Consider the following 17,731-nt stretch of genomic DNA (forward strand, 5'->3'; position numbering starts at 1 on the left):
TCAAATGGCAAAGGAGGCTCAAAAAAGGCAATGAGGAGAAGAATGCCTTAAAAAGTCGAATTTGCCAGATGGAAAAAGAATCTCAAAAGCTCACTGAGGAGAATCATTGCTTCAGAATTAGATTGGAGCAAATGGAAGCTAATGACTTTATGAGAAATCAAGATGCTGTCAAACAGATCCAAACAAATGAAAGAATAGAAGGCAATGTGAAATGCCTCATGGGAAAAACCACTGACCTGGAAAATAGATCCAGGAGAGAGAATTTAAAAATTATTGGACTACCTGAAAGCCATGACCAAAGTAAGAACCTAGAAAGCATCCTCCAGGAAGTTCTCAAAGAAAACTGCCCTGAGGTTTTAGAAAGAGAGGGCAAAATAGAGGTTGAAAGAATCCACCGATCACCTCCTGAAAAAGATCCCAAAAAGAAAACTCCTAGGAATATTATAGCCATGTTCCGGAATTCCCAGATTAAGGAGAGAATATTACAAGCAGCCAGGAAGAAACAATTTGAATATTGTGGAAACACAATCAGGATAGCCCAGGATCTGGCAGCTTCTACACTGAGGGACTGAAGGGCCTGGAATGTGATATTCCGGAGGGCACAGGAGCTGGGATTAAAACCAAGAGTCACCTACCCAGCCAAACTACGTATCATGTTTCAGGGGAAAATATGGTCATTCAGTGGAATAGAGGACTTTCAAGCATTCTTGCTGAAAAAACCAGAGTTGAATAGAAAACTTGACATTTAGATACAAGAAGCAAGAGAAGCATGAGAAGGTAAACAGGGAAAAGAAATCATAAGGAACCTATCAAAGTTGAACTATTTTTTTTTTTGAAGCACTCGGGGTTGGTTGACTTGCTCGGGGTTGCATGGCCAGTTGTTGTTTCTGGGTGTGGTGCTGGGTGTCTGGGCCTGGATTTGATCTGGGTCGTCCCGGCACTGGAGCCAGTGCTCTTGCTCGCTGAGCCACCTGGCCAAAGTTGAACTATTAACATTCTTACATGGAAAAACAATAATTGTAACTTATGAAACTTTTCTCAGTAGTTGAAGGGATTAGAAATATATATATATATATGTAATGTATATATATATATATGTCTTTATATGAGGATATGCGGGCACATGAATACATATGTGAATGTGTGTATATACTTTTACAGATATACATAGATAGAGGGCACAGGACCAATTTAACAGGAAGGGATGATACTTAAAAGGTGAAATTAAGAGGTGAGAGGAATATAATGAGAGGAGATGGGGAGAGATAGAGTGGGGCAAACTATCTCATACAGAAGAGGCAAGGGGAAATGGTTACAATGGAGGGGAAGAATAGGAAGGCAAAAGGGAATAGGTCAACCTTATTCCTATTGAATCTGGCTTGAGGAGGGAGGGAAATACACACCAAATAGGGGATCTCACCCTCCAGGAGAATAGGGGGGAAGGGGATGTGAGGGGGGATGATGGAAGGGAGGGAAGGCTGGGGGGGAGGGAAGTTGGAAGCACCCACTTTTGAAAAGGGACAAGATCAAAGTAAAGAATAGAACAAGTGGGAGGTGGGATAGGAGGGAGGGAAATATAGTCAGTCTTTTACAATACATCTACTACGTTATTGTTTTGCATTAGCCGCACATGTACAACCTATACTGAACTGCTTGTCTCCCCAGTGGGGATGGGTGGCAGGGGGGGAAGTGAATGAATCTGGAATTGAAAGTTTTAAAATCAAATATTCAAACATATATATATATATATATATGTGTGTGTGTGTGTATAAAAAAAAGATTAGATAAAGGGAAAAGACAACAGTCTTTTGTTGAGCTACTGTAATGGGTGGCAGTGACTTAGGACATTGGTATCATCCAAATGAATCTGATCAATGTAATCAAATGAAGAGCCCCCTATTACTAGAATATCTCTGCTTCTCAAGGTCTTAGTCCTTTGTCACCAGTTTTGGTGTTCAATACTACCTCTTTATGTAAGAATTTTTTTTTCTATAAAACCATTGTTCTAACACTGTTAATTTTCCCATCGATATAAGTTTCATTGTAATGTTTCCATTCAAAGATGCATAATAAAAAAATTTTTTAAAAAAAAGAGATTTTACTCATACAATCTCATTTAGCTCTCATAATAACACTGAGATAAGTGCTATCATTATTCTCACTTTATAGATGAGGAATCCAAGGTTAAGAAAGAAGAGTGATTTGCTCCAGGTTACATAGCGAGGAAGTGAACTCTAGGTCAGGTTCTCTACCCACTGGGCCACTTAGCTAATCAAAGCTACCAAGAGTTATCAAGAGGTTAAACAACTTGTCCAAAGGTATACAGAACAGTTAGCTAGTGGCCCAACAAGGAGTAGAACCCAGATCTCCTGCCAGAACCAAAGCTCTTTCTCATCCATCACATCCCATGACCTCCTTGACTCTACGGAGATTGGGACTCCTCACTCTGAGAGTTTCAGGAGACCTGGGAAGAAATATCATTAAAATCTTTGAGGACCTTGCAGAAGGAAAATGTGTTTTTCCCTTAGCAAAACCATCACTAAATGGCAGCCATTTGTCAAATCAGACAGTTAACTGCCTCTCTTCACTGTGTTAGCTGTTTCAGGGGAAAAGTACAGTCAAAATGAGATTTTCCTTTAGGAATAAATGAGTATTTACTGAATACATTTTCATGATTGATGACCCAGGCTCATTTTAGGGCATTATTTCTTTTCTTACTTCACACTTCAGATTTCAACCAGTATTAACAATATCAACAACAAGTTTTAAATGATCACGGGGAAACATATGAAGATTATCTTTTGCAGGAAGGTTAGAGAGTAGAAAAATAGAAAGGGGCTGCTGACTTTTGTGGGGAATTGTGCAGAAGAAAAGGAATAAGAAAAAAGTACTGGTTAAGAAAGCTATTGACTTCTTAGCAACTGTTCCTCAAGTTTGGGAGACCCTTCCCTCCCAAACTCCCAGGAGCCTCAAGCATTAATGGCCAACCAAGCTTCTCTAGGACTTATATAAGAAGTTTTAGAAAAGCTCACTTTTAGGGGGCAGAAAGGTGGCTCAGTGAATAGAACACTGGCCCTGGAGCCAGGAGGACCTGAGTTCAAATCCAGCCTCAGACACTTAACACTAACTAGTCGTGTGACCTTGGGCAAGTCACTTAACCCCAATTGCCCTGCCTTCCCCCCTCTAAAAAGGGGAGGGGAAGAAGCTCACCTTTCTCTTCAGAAGTTGAGTTAGTTACAAACAACTCTAAAAGGATAGCCTCTATACTTGAAAAACATACATCTGCACTTTTTCTATCATTGGTCGTTCAACTCCCCAAGATTTTGCTTTACGTTTCAAAAAAGTCACAGTATTATTCATATCAAGAACCTCTATCACAATAAAAAAAATGACTAAGTACCTACTGTGTGCAGAGCACTGTGGTAGGCCTGGGGAGAGTCAGAGTTTAGATAAAACAAAGTGGGACTCTTCTCTGTAGCTCATGACTGAGTGATTCAAGCCCAGCATCAGTGATGCTGTGATGCTGTTCACCTCAGGCAGAAAGGGTGCAGCCTCCAAGATCTCTATCACTTGTTCCTTTATAATCCTATACATACCCCTGTCAAACTAGCCTGGATTACACTTCTTTCCTCCCTTAGTTCTGGCTTCTTCTTTGCTCCTTCAGATGAACTTAGTAGTCAGACACAGGTCTTGCCCAAAAAATCTGGAGTTTCCCAGTAATGATGAAGTCTATTGTTCTCTGGGATATAATTAAAAGAGGTAAACAAACTGTAAAAATCACTGTAGGTCCTGCCTTTAAGAATTTCTGAGTACTACTCCAAACCAGTGCCTATTACTATAGGTAGAGTCAATCATTCCAACCACGTCTGGATTTGGGGGCTCTCTGATGCCATTAACATAGGTACTCCCTCAAACAATTCAGAGGACAACCTACCTATGCAACTGCAACCATGTATGACTTGTTCAGGACCTTCCACAAATCTGCAATGGAATGGAGGTAGTCCTATGGAATCTTTCTTCCTTTCTCTACTTTGCACTGCTATCCAATAGTTAACTCTTGCTCTGCTTTCTCCCCACCTCATGATATTTTTCTGATGGTACCCTTGAGACAAAGAATGAAAAATGTGTCTCACTCTTGAGTAGCTGGCCCAGTGATACTTCTGAATAATGGTGGCCCAGTGATAGAAAAGGAAGCAGAGAGTGCCAAGACTCATCATTTAAAAACGAACCTTCTGTAACAACTTTTAAGAGTAGAAAAAATAAATCCTCGCCTAGTAACTGAGTGGACATGCTCTAGCCACGTCCCTTGTCACTGTCAGTCTGCCTCTGCACTCCCACCTCAGAAAAGAACTATGTGCTTTTTGTTTTGGATTTTTCTGATCCCACTCCTAAATCCACACTATCTTTTGTGGAAAAATCAGGTCCTGGCCCTCACTCCTGGCTGACTACAAATGCACAGGAGAAAACATTCTCTTTTTCTTTTTCTGTGAGCCTTGTACTTTTCTCCTCTGCCACTCTTATACCCCAAGACTGGAAAGAGGAAAAAGATTATCTCCCTCCTACCTGTATCCCTCCAAACCCAAGATTAAAAAAAGATAGATAATATAAAGTGTGTGTATATGAACACCTATGTGTGTGTATAAAAATCTACTGTCTATTCCATTTCCCTTCATGGTGTCATGCAGCTAGCTCCTCTTTCAGGGAGAGAATATAAGAGAGAAAATAAAGGAGGAAGGAAGGAAGGAAGGAAGGAAGGAAGGAAGGAAGGAAGGAAGGAAGGAAGGAAGGAAGGAAGGAAGGGAGGAAGGGAGGGAGGGAGGGAGGAAGGCTGGGAAGAAAAAAAGAAGGAAAGAAGGGAGGAAAGAAAGAAGGAGGGATTGATCTGAATATCTCATTCCTGGAAAGTTAAACAACAATCTTACCCATCAGTTCCGTGTCTGCCTGCCAGAGTCAATAATTACCAAGCATTGGGCAGAAGCAGCTTTGTACCCAACCCTACAACTTCCAGCCTCATCCATTTTGGCGGTGAAGATTACTGGGCTTTGTTCTTGTGTGTGTATTTTTTTAAAGAGAAAAAAAAAATAAACTTGTTATAGACCAACTTAAATCCTGCTGCCTAAGAGAGCCAGAGTGCTTCCTTTGTAAGACTGCATTGGATGGTTTCTCTTTCTTCAACAGGCCAATGAGTAAGCCTTCTCGAGGACAGAGAGTAAGTGCTCATTTCCGCTTTCCTGTATCCAGAATCACCTGCTTCTGAGAGCAGGACAAAAGCCCTAGCTAGGATAGCCAAGGGTGCAGGGGCTTGCTCTATGGTTGTTCCCCATATGATACACTGTGCCTTTAAAGGAAAAAAGAAAAAGTCTTGGAAGAATGACTGAAGCATTTTTTTTTTATTCTTACAACTAGAGGGGAACGTTTTTTCTTCAGTAATCCCTACAAGCCAAAATCGCTCAGGTGTGTCTCCAGCGAAGCAAGCCTCAAATCAAGAAAGGATGAAATCATTCCCTCTGCAACCGAATGGCACATGCCCCAAAAGCGCAGTGACATGCTTTCCCTCCCACTCAGCCCATCTCAGGGAAAATCCTGACGTGTGCATTGGAGCTGGTGAGCACCTGTGGTGGCTGCTGAGCTCCCACAGAGGACGTCAAGGGCTTGGGAGCTGGGTCTGAAGGGTCCATGCAATGATGCAAGAAAGAGAAAGCCCGTTCCTCTTTTGTGGATCATGCTCTAGAATCTCATCTCTAACCTAGACCACAAAACAGCTGTAAGTGCTACATTACTCAGCCTTCACTGCCTAGGAATACAAAGGAGTGTGTTGGTAAATATTTAACAACTAGTCTCAAAAAAAATCACCAAAACTTTTAAACTGAATATGCATTATTAACATTTTCTCCCTTGCTTTCTCAAGTCTATAAAAACAAAACAAATTGTCTTGATTTTCTGTGTTTGCTAATTCCTGAGATATAAATATTCCACACTGATCATTTACCAATCCCCTCCCTCTCTCTGATACAGCAAACCATTAGATATACAAGATATAAAGCCTAGGATGGTGTAGTATCAGTGATCCTGGCTTTGGAATTAACAGGACTGAATTTCAGTCCAGGCTATAACTCTCTGCTACTTTTGTGGCTATGGATACGTTATATAAATTCTCTTGGCCTTCATTTCCCCCTCTGCAAGATGAGGAAAATAATACCTCCATAGGACCTTTGTATACTGTAAATATTACATGAATGAGTTATAATTATTATCTGTATTATAAGTGGAGAGCAACAATTTGGATAATCCAGAAAAAGCACATAATGCAAATCATTTCTATTTGGTTTAACAATAGATGGTGACTGCTTCAATTCAATTCAACAAACATTAAAAGTCTGTTATGTTATGAACAAGTAAGGGCAGGTAGGTGGCTCAGTGAGTAGGGTGCAGGGCCTAGAGTCAGGAAGACTTATCTCCCTGAGTTCAAATCAGGACTCAGACACTTACTGATTGTGTGATCCTGGGCAAGTCACTTAACTGTTTGTCTCAGTTTCCTCATGTGTAAAAAGAGCTGGAGAAGGAAATGGCAAGAAGAATTTGAGAAAACATAGTCTAAAATATGACATAAACAAAGTAGAGGAGGAAGGAAGGAGATTCCTTTCCCAACTATAGATAAGGCAAGATCACAGGCAAAGAAGGGACAGGGAAGATTACAGCCAATAAAATGGGCAAAGATGTGTCTAGATGGCTCAATGGATAGAGCACTGCGCCTAGAGTCAGGAAATCGGACTTCAGATTCTGTCACAGACACTTATTGGCTGTGTGAACCTGGGCAAAGTTATCACATCTATCTCCCTTAGTCCCCTCATCTGTAAAGTTAGGATTAATAAAAACACCTATGTCCCAGGGTTGTTGTGAGGATAAAATGAGGTACTATTTGTAAAGTACCACGTAAACCCTAAAGTGCTACATAAATGCTAACAATAGTTATAGTCATTATATATTATAGTTAATTTTATTACTAAAAATGGAAAGATTTCTGCACAAACAAAAACAAGGCAGTTAAAATTAGAAAGAAAATAGTTAATTAGGAAAAAATATTTGCAGCAAGACTCTCTGATGAGGTCTGATATCCAAGATGTATAAGGAACTGATTTAGAATAAAAGGCATTTTCACAGATAAATGCCCAAAAGATATAAACAAGATAATTGTCAAAAGAAGAAATCCAAACTATCAACAGCCATATCAAAAAAAAGTTCTAATTCACTATTAATAAGAGTAATGCAAATTAAGACAACTCAAGTTTACTATCAGAGGGCAAAGATGATGGTTGTTATGGGGCTGTGGAAGAAGAAGCATACTAATAAATTGCTGAGGGGGTTAGTTCTTCTAACCCCCCAAAAAATGAGAAAACAAAAGAAGGGCACTGTAGCATTTTAAAAATGCACAGAAGGTTCAAAAGCAGACAAACAAGCTTTGAAACTAGCATGCTGAATTTGTGTTCTCTTAAAAATTTAAATTCTTTATAACTAACACAATGAAAAAACAGAATAAAAGTTCAAGCTGAATGTAATAGATTCATGTACAATCCTTTTTCTATTCTTCAGTGTATATGTAAACATTCATGTTTGATGATGCTTGTCAAATAGAGAAACAAATTAAATAAAAGCAGAAAGAACCAGAGAACAATAAATACTGACTAATTTCTGAAATGTAAATATTCACACTGATAATTTATCAGTCTCCTCCCTCTCTCTGATAGAGGACCTGAGCTCAAATTCTGCCTTTGATGCTTATTGACTAAATTTAAGAAAGAAGAGAGTTCATTTTCAAATTGGATGTGCAGGGGTAGTAAAGGAGGGGAAATCAGAGCAGGCTCCATTTATAGAGAAAGTCAGTGTTTCAAGTTATGAGAATCTGCTATACTTCAAAAAAAGATAAACTGCACTGATGACCCAGGAGGTGGGTATGTTAGCTAGCTATCCTATCCACTTTCCCTTTTCCTAGGTCATGCTGGGGATGGACAGCACTACCTCTCAGAATAATGCAAAGCACAAGTCTAAGCAAAGTTCTCTTTTCCCTCATTAAATGGAGTCCTTAGTGGGACTCATTCAAGCTCCTGCTTGGCCACAGGCTCAACTGGAAGTATTGAGTAAACAAGAGTTGGTGGTAATGTCAGCAGAGCAGTTAGTAAGCAAAGCAAGTGATGATAACATCAGAGTCTAGGCCCTGATCCACAAGAGTGTGGTGATAAATGACAGTGTGTAATTAAATGTGGATGGCACTGCCAACTGTGACTTATTCATGCTAAAAGAAGGGAGAAAAAATAAATAAATAAAATGCTCTAAAAACCTTTAAGTGGAAAGAAAGGTGCCACCCAAGTATCCCCTATGGTGATTGGGGTCTCCAGGAGTGGAAGAACCTTTTCTCCTTCTACCATGACTGTTGAGGCTCTTCTTGGGAACAGAGGGGTGAGGAGAGAGGCAATCTCCATTGTTTGAGGTCCAAAATTAAAAAATTAAAAACTATAACCCCTAAGCCTCTTCTATGATCAGAGTGGCTGTTAGACCTGTGATGACAGATCTGGTTTCAATTTTACCTCCTCATTCTGCTTTAGGTGGTGGTGAAATTACCCCAAAATCATAAGAAAAGTAGAGGAAATGCTGGGGCACTAAGTACCCCTTTTAATACAGCAAAACTAGAAGCAAAAATAAAGAAAATAATGATCATGGGACAGGAACAGTCACCAAATTCCTTATTCTCTTGGGGCCTCAAATTTATTCATTTATAAGATGAACATGTTAGAGTAAGATGATCTCAAAGGTCCTTTGCAGTTTCAGTATTCCTGGGATCAAAAAATCATAGAATAGGTCCTCAGATTCTTTTTTTTAAAAAGATTTTTTTGTTGTTGTTCCATATATGACAAACAATCAAACATGAAATTTCCATATGCATACCATCTTAAGGAGGAGGGAGGGGAGCAAGAGAAATTTGGAACTCAAAATCTTATTTTAAAAAATGTTAAAATTTGTCTTTCAGTGTAATTGGAATAAAATACTATTTAGAATTTTTTTAATTTCCATATATGTACAGAAGATTAGAAAATGAAGACTGTATATGAAATCATGAATCTCTTTTACATACAGCTATCTAGCTTCTCTCCTTTTGAACTTTTCTATATTCTCTCCTATATATTTTCAATATGCTCCACACAAAGATACCCTTCTTTCTTTTTTCCTCTTTTTTTTTGTGGGGGGTGATCCCTATCATTAGTCCCTACTTCTGCTCCTCCCCAATTTACACCCCCTCCCCTCAACATTCCCTCATGACAAATAAACACAAACACAAAATAAATGCACAGAATAATCATGGCCAAAATGCTTACCTCAATGACCCCTCTGCCAAGTGATGGGTAACATGCTTTATAGAATGTTAATAGTAATGTTATAATAAGGTAATGGTGCTTTAATCTTGAGAATGTTTTTATTGTATTATTGAATTTTATTGTAATATTGAAAATATTTTATTGTAAAGAAAGTCAGAGAAAACTAATAAAATTTGCTGCAACACCTTCATTGATCTGCCTTGAGATTAATTAATCAAATACAGTAAAAACTGGTTTATCTAGCATCCTAGAAATCATTAACTAATTTAAGCCCGCCTGAAATAAATATTTGTCTAAGCACCTACAAATTATGTCCTTCTGGAGCTCATAACTTCCGAGAACAATCCGCCATATATGCAGAGAGCTACAGGACAAAATAATGTGCTATCAGCTTAAGATGAAATACTATAGAAAAGACAAAGAAGGAAGAATCATTTCTGACTTTGAGGGGCAAGGAGGAAAGGGGGAGAACCAGAGAAGTCTTCATGAGGGGATAGCACTTAAGGTGAGTAATGTTTCAAAGGACAGAAAAACAGTTTGTCCCAGAAACTGGGACCAGTTTGAAACAGACCATGTCCCAAAAGAGCATGTATTCTATCAGAGGAGACAAGACAGGGACATAAATAAGCAAGAGTATTTAAGGAGTATTTGAGGAGGAAGGGAAGAATTAACAGGCAGAATGAAGGAAGGCTTCCTGGAGAAGGCATCTGAATAAAGCATTGAGGGAATACAAGAATTCTGAAAGGCCAAGATGAGGACAAAATAAAGTACCTTCTAAGTCATTTAGGCAAAAAAGGAAATAAAAATTCAATTGAATTTTGTTGTCGAATATTTCATTGGTTTCAAATTCTTTTAAAAACTGGTGATCTCCATTTTCTACAATGGTGATAAAGATTATAACTCTAAACTCTTACTACTAATAATGATAATCAACTCATTTTAAAAAATAATTATTCATTTTTAGTTTTCAACATTTGCTTTTATAAGATGAGCTCTACATTTCCCCGTCAACTCCCCCTGCCATAGACTATCTGATACAAGTTTTCACGAATTTTCATGTCATCCTTGCTCAGGGGCCATGCTAATCTTCACTGTATCTTTCCAATTCTAGTATGTGTGTTGCTGAAGTGAGCACCAACTCACATTTTTATAGAACTTTCTGGTTTGCCCAACAGCCCTGGTAGTTTATTATTACAATCAGTATTATTACCCCAATTTACAGCTTGGGAAAACTGAGGCTAGAAGAGATTAAAGGACTTGCCCGGTTCATACATCTAAACAAGTCCAGGGGCTCTGATTTTAACCCCAGGACCTCTTGCTTTTGACGTCAAATGAGTTTACAATAGTCTGATATAATTGGTTTTTTATTGGGACTAGTAAAGAAAGAAATGCTGAATGGTTTCTGCGTATTCATCCTCTTCTATGCTCCCAATAAAAACAGCCTGTTTTCTTAGACTGAAAACTGATGGGGGGTTGGAAGGAATTTATTCTTCTGTATGTTTCTTCGCAGCCCCTGGTGTGTCAGGGGAACTCAAGCACAAAATTAAAAAAACATTTGTTCTTTGACATATTAAGTCCATTCTCTTTGAAATTTTCCAATGTATATTCAAAAAGAATAATCTGGGATCAGCACTACAGGGGAAAGGGTTTATAGCATGTGTCTACCAGACTATGAGAAAGGGAAAATCCAAAATCAATCCAATTACAAAAACTTTTATTAAAAGCTTATTATGGCCAAGGCACTTTTCTAGGCTCTATGGATAAAAGACGAAAATGAAACAGACCATGTCCCAAAAGAGCATGTATTCTATCAGAGAAGACAAGACAGGGACATAAATAAGCAAGAGTATTTGAGGAGGAAGGGAAGAATTAACAGGCAGAATGAAGGAAGGCTTCCTGGAGAAGGCATCTGAATAAAGCATTGAGGGAATACAAGAATTCTGAAAGGCCGAGATGAGGACAAAATGAATTCCATGTTTGGGGAATAAGTGCCTGGGAAAATGCATGGAGGCAGGAGATTTGGGGAACAGCTAGCAGTCTAATTTGGCTGGAGTATAGAAGTTGTGAACTCTGAATAAGGCTAGAAAGTTAGGCAGCAGACTGTGAAGGATTTTAAATGCTAGGTTAGAGAGCTTTCATTTTATCTTAGAGGCAATGAATGGGGAGCCATTGAAAACTTTTGAGCTGGGGTGTGATACAGTCAGATCTCGGTCTTTCAGAGATTATTTTGGCAGCTGTTAGGAGAACAGATTAGGGGGAGTGGGGACTAGAAGCAAGGAAATAAAATAAGAGGGTATTAGCAAGAAATTGGAGAAAGTGAAGACCTCAACTAGAATAGTGAGTGGAAAAAAGGGGGTGGATGAGAGAAGAACTGAAAAGTCTTGAGTAAAAGAGAAGGAAGAGCCAGAGGATTCTGAGATGGTGAACCTGGGTGACTAGGAAGATGGTGGAAACTTACACAGAAATGGGAAAATTTGGGGGAGAGACAAATTTACGTTAAGAAGCATACTAAGATCCATTTTGGACACACTATCCCACTGGCAAAGCAGATTCAACTTCATTAGTTCAAATCTGAACTCAGACACTTCCTAGATGGATAACCCTGGGCAAGTCACTTTAACCCTGTTTGCCTCCATTTCCTTATTTGTAAAATGAGCTAGAGAAGGAAATGGCAAACCATTCCAGTATCTTTGCCAAGAAAACCCCAGGGGCTGCTAGGTGGCACAGTGAATAGAGAGCACTGGCCCTGGAGTCAGGAGGACCAGAGTTCAAATCCAGCCTCAGAGACTTGACACACTTACTAGCTGTGTGACCTTGGGCAAGTCACTTAACTCCAACTTCCCCCCTCAAAAGAAAACCCCAAAATGGTGTTACAAAGAGTTGGCCTGAAACAACTCAAAAACAACAACAAAATGGAACATTCAGGAGATATCTGCAGGTAACCTGATGTCTAACTGGAATTTCCATAGGTCTAACTAATCAACTTTGGGCTTCAGATCTAGAGCTGAAATGAATCTCAGAGATCAACTCCTTTCATTTTAATGTGGCTCAAAAAGACATTAAGTGATTTGTCCAAAGCCACACAGATAGAGTGGGAAATGGAACCTCAGTGCTCTTACTATAAAACTATCATCCTTTCCACTGCATGTACAGGTATGTGGATGGGAAGAGGGTGCAGGCAGGGAAGAGACAAACAATACATCATGTGATTTCCTCACACCCCCATCAATATGTGACACATTGGCATCAACGAGTCACCTATTAAATTATTTCATGGTCCTGGTGTTCTTGTAATAATGAGTTATGGCTTATTGGCCAACATTTGAACTGCAGCTACTGAATCACATGTGATAACCTGAGGAATCAAGGGTATTCCAGAGCAAGGAATACAGCTAGTCTACGAAAGGGAAAACTTTTAAATTTCATTTTTCTAAAATTTATTTATTGTTTTCAACATTCACTTTTATAAGATTGAGTTCTAAATTTTCCCCGTCCAAAGATGTCCTGCAATCTGAGATAACATATATATATGAAACATAAATTTTACACATATAAATATTACACATATTTCTGATTAGTCATGTTGTAAAAGAAGAATCGGAAAGGAAAAAACCACAAGAAAGAAAAAAAAAAAGAGAAAACGGTATGCTTCATTCTGCATTCATACTCCATAGTTCTTTCTCTGGATGTGGATAGCATTTTCCATTATGAGTCCTTTGGAAATGTCTTAGATCACTGCAGTGCTGAAAAGAGCCAGGTCTGTAAAAATTGGTCATTGCACAATGTCGCTGTTACTATGTAAAATGTTCTTCGGATTCTACTCACTTCACTAAGTCTTTCCAGGACTTTCTGAAATCCACCTGCTTGTCATTTCTCATGGAACAATAGTGTTCCATTACAATCATATACCACAACTTCTTCAGTAATTCCCTAATAGATGGGCATGAAAGCAGAAACTTTAAAGGTAAACCTGTGATGACTGAAATCCTGAGGGAAAGCTTACATAAAACCTCCGGGCATTTTACAGGAAAGAGAAGGAAAATTGGGGGCATACCATAGAGCTGGGTAAATGAATAGAATTAGACAGCAACATGTAACCACCTTCAAAGAAATCGACCTTTAGTGTAGCCTGCCTCAACAAAAGGCACCTTTTAAGTTCACTGAAACATGTCCATTTGAAGAGTATTCTACAATGCCCTGAATTCTGTTGCCCTTTTTCGGTCGTGTTTTTCAACAGCATGACCACACCCCTCATGCATTCTGCCTTAGCTCCTGGCACTTAATGAACGTTAATTACCCACAGAACTTGTTAATACAAGGCAAGCACGGGGGTCTGTAATGAATCCTAGGACAAGGCTCAGTGTCTCAGCCCAGGCCACAGGCCGTAGAACCCAGCACAATTCCAAGAGGGCACCCATCTTTCAACCACTGGGTATGTCAATGCCTCAGGCAAGTCTCCCGGCCAGCAGGACTTCTCTGAGCCAGCCCACTATGAAAACAGGCTCATCTTGCCTAATCTCTACAGAATGGTACAGAAGAATACCAGGACTTGCACAGCCAGCTTCCAAAAACTTTAAGTCAATGGCAGGTTCAAAGAGGAACAGATGGAGGCCAACTGCATTAGGCTGAGTAGTGGTTGATAAAAGCAGGGGGATAAAGTGTGATTTCTTGTCCTCTGCCAAACACTTCAATAAAAGAAAAAAAAAGCAAGAGGGAAAAAAATAGGAAAAGAGAGGGAAGGAAAGTGAAATATAGGGGAAAAGAACAGAGAAGAGTGAAGAAGACATAGAGAGAAGAGAGGGAGGGAGAGGAGAGAGAAAGGGAAGAAGGAGGGAGAGGTCTACAGGAAGAGAAGGAGGAGGAAAGAAGGGAGGGAGGAAGAGGGGGGAGGAAGGGAGAGAGATTCAAACCAGCTGCTAATTGACTCCAGCTTTACATCACTCATTTCATTTTATCAGCCTCTTCAATCCCTGCTCCTCTCAAAATCCCATATGTAAAAGTAACATTAAAGGTCTGGCTTAAGGCCAAAAATGGAACAGAGATGGGAATTACTGTTTGCAGGCTATCATTACCTCTGCCCCACTGTGCCTAGGTATTTAAGGATGTGAGATCACTTCTTGGTGATACAATCTCCCACAATCCTTATGTCTGAGGAAAGAGTGTGAAGAGAGTGGGCCCTTTGACTCCAGTCCTTCATGGTTTGGGGAGTTTCCCAGAAGTAAGGGCCAGGCAGCAGTGGGTGGTGACAGACAGGCACCTGGGACAAGCGGGAGCATGTAGGAGCAGGATGGGGATTCTTTGATGGGGCCACTATACCAGAGCCGTTGTGTGGTACAGCTCTTTTTTTTTTCTTCTTTTTGAGGGGTCTGGGAAGGGTGGCTAGCAAGGCAGTTTAAACGTGCTTCTTCAGTACTCTCATCTGGATTCCACAGTAACTACTACAGTGAAGCACCAAGCCTAGGTCAATAACTTATGCCTCAAGAAGCATTCAAAATTGGTACCTGTTTCCAGATACCTGCTAGGTCTTTTCCCCCTCAAAGAGCCCTGTTCATAATACAAAATATTTTTTTTTCCCCTGACAGATCCATTGAACTACCAACCTCACTGGAGAAAGCTGTGCTTTTGACCACTGTGAATGATGAGACTGGTGTTATTTGTATGAATTTTTAAAAAATTAAGTATAGGCACCCACAATCTTAATGGCACCCACAATCAGTTATTAAAACTTTAGGTTTGAGCCAAATTGTGCAGAAGGGCTCACCTACAGGTCAACATCCTCATTCCCTCATCCTACTAATCAATCAACAAACATTTATTAAAGCACTTGCCATATGCCAGGCACTAAGCTCTGAAGATACAAATCAAAAAGCAAACTAACTAAGAAAAAAAGAAAAAAAAAGAAAACAACCTATAGAAATATAATAAATTGAATTAAACATATAAACAATTAGTATATGTACTTTTATAGATGGAAGATAACCTTAACAGGAAAGGGTCTAGTGGTTGGCGGTACTAGGAAAGGCATAGTAGAAGAGGTGGTACATAAACAGAATTTCTAGCCTTTCCTTTATCACAGGAAGCCAAAACCTACATGCCAGGGCTACAGTTAATATAAGTTCTCATAAGACGAGAAGCTTAGACCAACTGTTAAAAACCCAAGTCTGAGGAAAAACCACACTTAAAACCCCGATATTTAGCTTTTACAATAACAAGTGCCAGTTGGATACTGAAAGGTATGGGTAGATAAGCTTGAAGGAAACGTAACAGCAGTTTTCTAAAGGTTCAGAAAGGGATGAGATGCCTCAGGTGTTTTTTCCCCCTCTTTTAGAACTGGGTACCATTCAGCCAGAGAAAACATCAATTACGGGCCATTAAAAAAACAACCTACCAAAATAAAAATCATTTATGGACTAGGTGAAGGTAAAATTGTGGTCTGTGACAGATGACTAGGAAGGAGCTATGCCAGATAACCTTTCCCCAAGAAGAGTTTGCTTTGTAATAAAGCCATTGAAAAGTAACACAAGTAAGCGGTCTTGAGAGATGCAGAAGCTGCCTTGAAATGAAAAAGGGAATGGGTCTAGGATGCTGGCACTGATTGGCAAGAAAGCACAGGGCCTGGAATGATCTTCTGGGAGCTATGCAGAAGATGACCTTCCTGATCAGACTTGGGATCAAAGATCTAGATGTGGAAGGGACCTGGGAGGCCATTGAGTCCACTCCCCTCATTTTACAGGTGAGGAAAATGAGGCTGAGAGAGAGAGCAAGTAAGTAACTTGCTCCAGATCACACACCTGTTAAGCATCTTAAGTTTGCTTTTCATGTTGCCACTCTCTTCAGGCAGAAGCTGAAAGTCCACCTACTAGAGATGTTGTGGGGAGCGCTTTTTATTCAGGTATGGACATGACAAGATGATTTCTGTAGTCCTTTCAAATCTGAGATTCTCTTGAATGTTCTTGGATTAATAAAACTATAGGATAAGTTTCTAATATTCTTATTTACCTGGAGAGCAAGATTTCTTCTCCTTAATCAATATTAAGCACCTACTATGTGTCAAAATCTGGGCAGGTAGGTGATAAAGTACTGGGCCTGAAGTCAGGAAGTCTTCTTGAATTCAAATCTGGCCTTAGACACTTAGTAGATGTGTGATACTGAGTCACTTAATGCTGTTTGTCTCAGTTTCCTCATCTGTAAAATAGGCTGGAGAAGGAAACGGCAAGCCACTCTAGTATCTTTACCAAGGAAACCGCCAATGGAGTTACAGAAGAGTAGAACACTGGGGCAGCTAGGAGGCGCAGTGAATAGAGCACCGGCCCTGGAGTCAGGAGGTCCTGAGCTCAAATACGGCTCAGACATTTAACACATAAGCTAGCCGTGTGACCTTGGGCAAGTCACTTAACCCCAGTTGCCCTCCAAAAAGCAAAAAAAAAAAAAAAAAAGTAGAACATGACTGAAACAACTCAGCAACAAGAACAATGGACAATAAAATCTTACTGTGCTAAACTTCGGGGATACAAAAAGAGGCAAAAGATAGTCCTTGCCATTGAGAAGCTTGTAATATAATGAGGAAAACAATAACATGCAAACAAATACATACATACAAGCCACATACAGGATAAATAGGAAATAATTATCAGAGGGAACTAGAATGAAGAGGCATTGAGGAAGGCTTGCTGTAGAAGGTGAGATTTAGTTGGAACTTAAAGAGGGGAACATACTACTTTTGGGGTATTCAATCTATATGGTTCACCACAGTGATAGGTAACAGGAACTATGGGTACAGGGCTTCTCACAATAAGACTTAGCTACTTCCAGAGCCAGATGGCCCTAGAGGACAGGGATGTGCAATCAGGTGTAGTGGAAACTCTCTTAAAAGAATTCAGCTCTGAGAACGGATGGCCTTGATCTGGATAGAGTCTGTAAAGGAGCATCTCTGTCAGGTTTAGACCTGGTGCCCATCCACATATACCCTAACACCTATGGGTGTCTTTGTGACATGCTCAATCATGGACCCCTGTGCCAATCTGGTGAAGTCAGATTTCTTCTTAGAATAACATTTTTTCCTTTCTTTTTTTTTTTTGAGGGGCAATTGAGGTTAAGTGACTTGCCTAAAGTCACGCGGCTAGTTTTTGTATTAAGTGTCTGAGGCCGGATTTGAGCTCAGGACCTCCTGACTCCAGGGCTGGTGCTCTCTTCACTGAGCCACCTAGCCGCCCCAGAATAACATTTTTAAAAGCACAAAATAAAATGCATAATATTACAAAGGTGTGTGGTGTGTGTGTGTGTATTTTTTAAACTCAAAAATTCCAAGTTAAGAATCCTTGAACTAGGAACATGTCTTATCTTCCAATGCAGGGATGAGAACA

The 17,731-nt window shown here is 39.7% G+C and overlaps 1 protein-coding gene and 1 non-coding gene across 2 annotated transcripts in view; both read right to left on the bottom strand.

Moving 5' to 3' along the window:
- Positions 1-17,731, bottom strand: part of PARD6G (par-6 family cell polarity regulator gamma) — a 172,861-nt gene that overhangs the window by 54,934 nt on the left and 100,196 nt on the right. The gene's annotated exons all lie outside the window — the stretch shown is intronic.
- On the bottom strand, positions 10,397-10,503 carry LOC138166564 (U6 spliceosomal RNA). The gene has a single exon (XR_011169636.1). It is a non-coding gene; the product is annotated as a U6 spliceosomal RNA (small nuclear RNA).

The sequence above is a fragment of the Petaurus breviceps genome, unplaced genomic scaffold, assembly GCF_028583685.1.
Source record: "Petaurus breviceps papuanus isolate PSGF00001 unplaced genomic scaffold, PetGlider_PUasm1.0 224, whole genome shotgun sequence".
Taxonomy (NCBI): domain Eukaryota; kingdom Metazoa; phylum Chordata; class Mammalia; order Diprotodontia; family Petauridae; genus Petaurus; species Petaurus breviceps.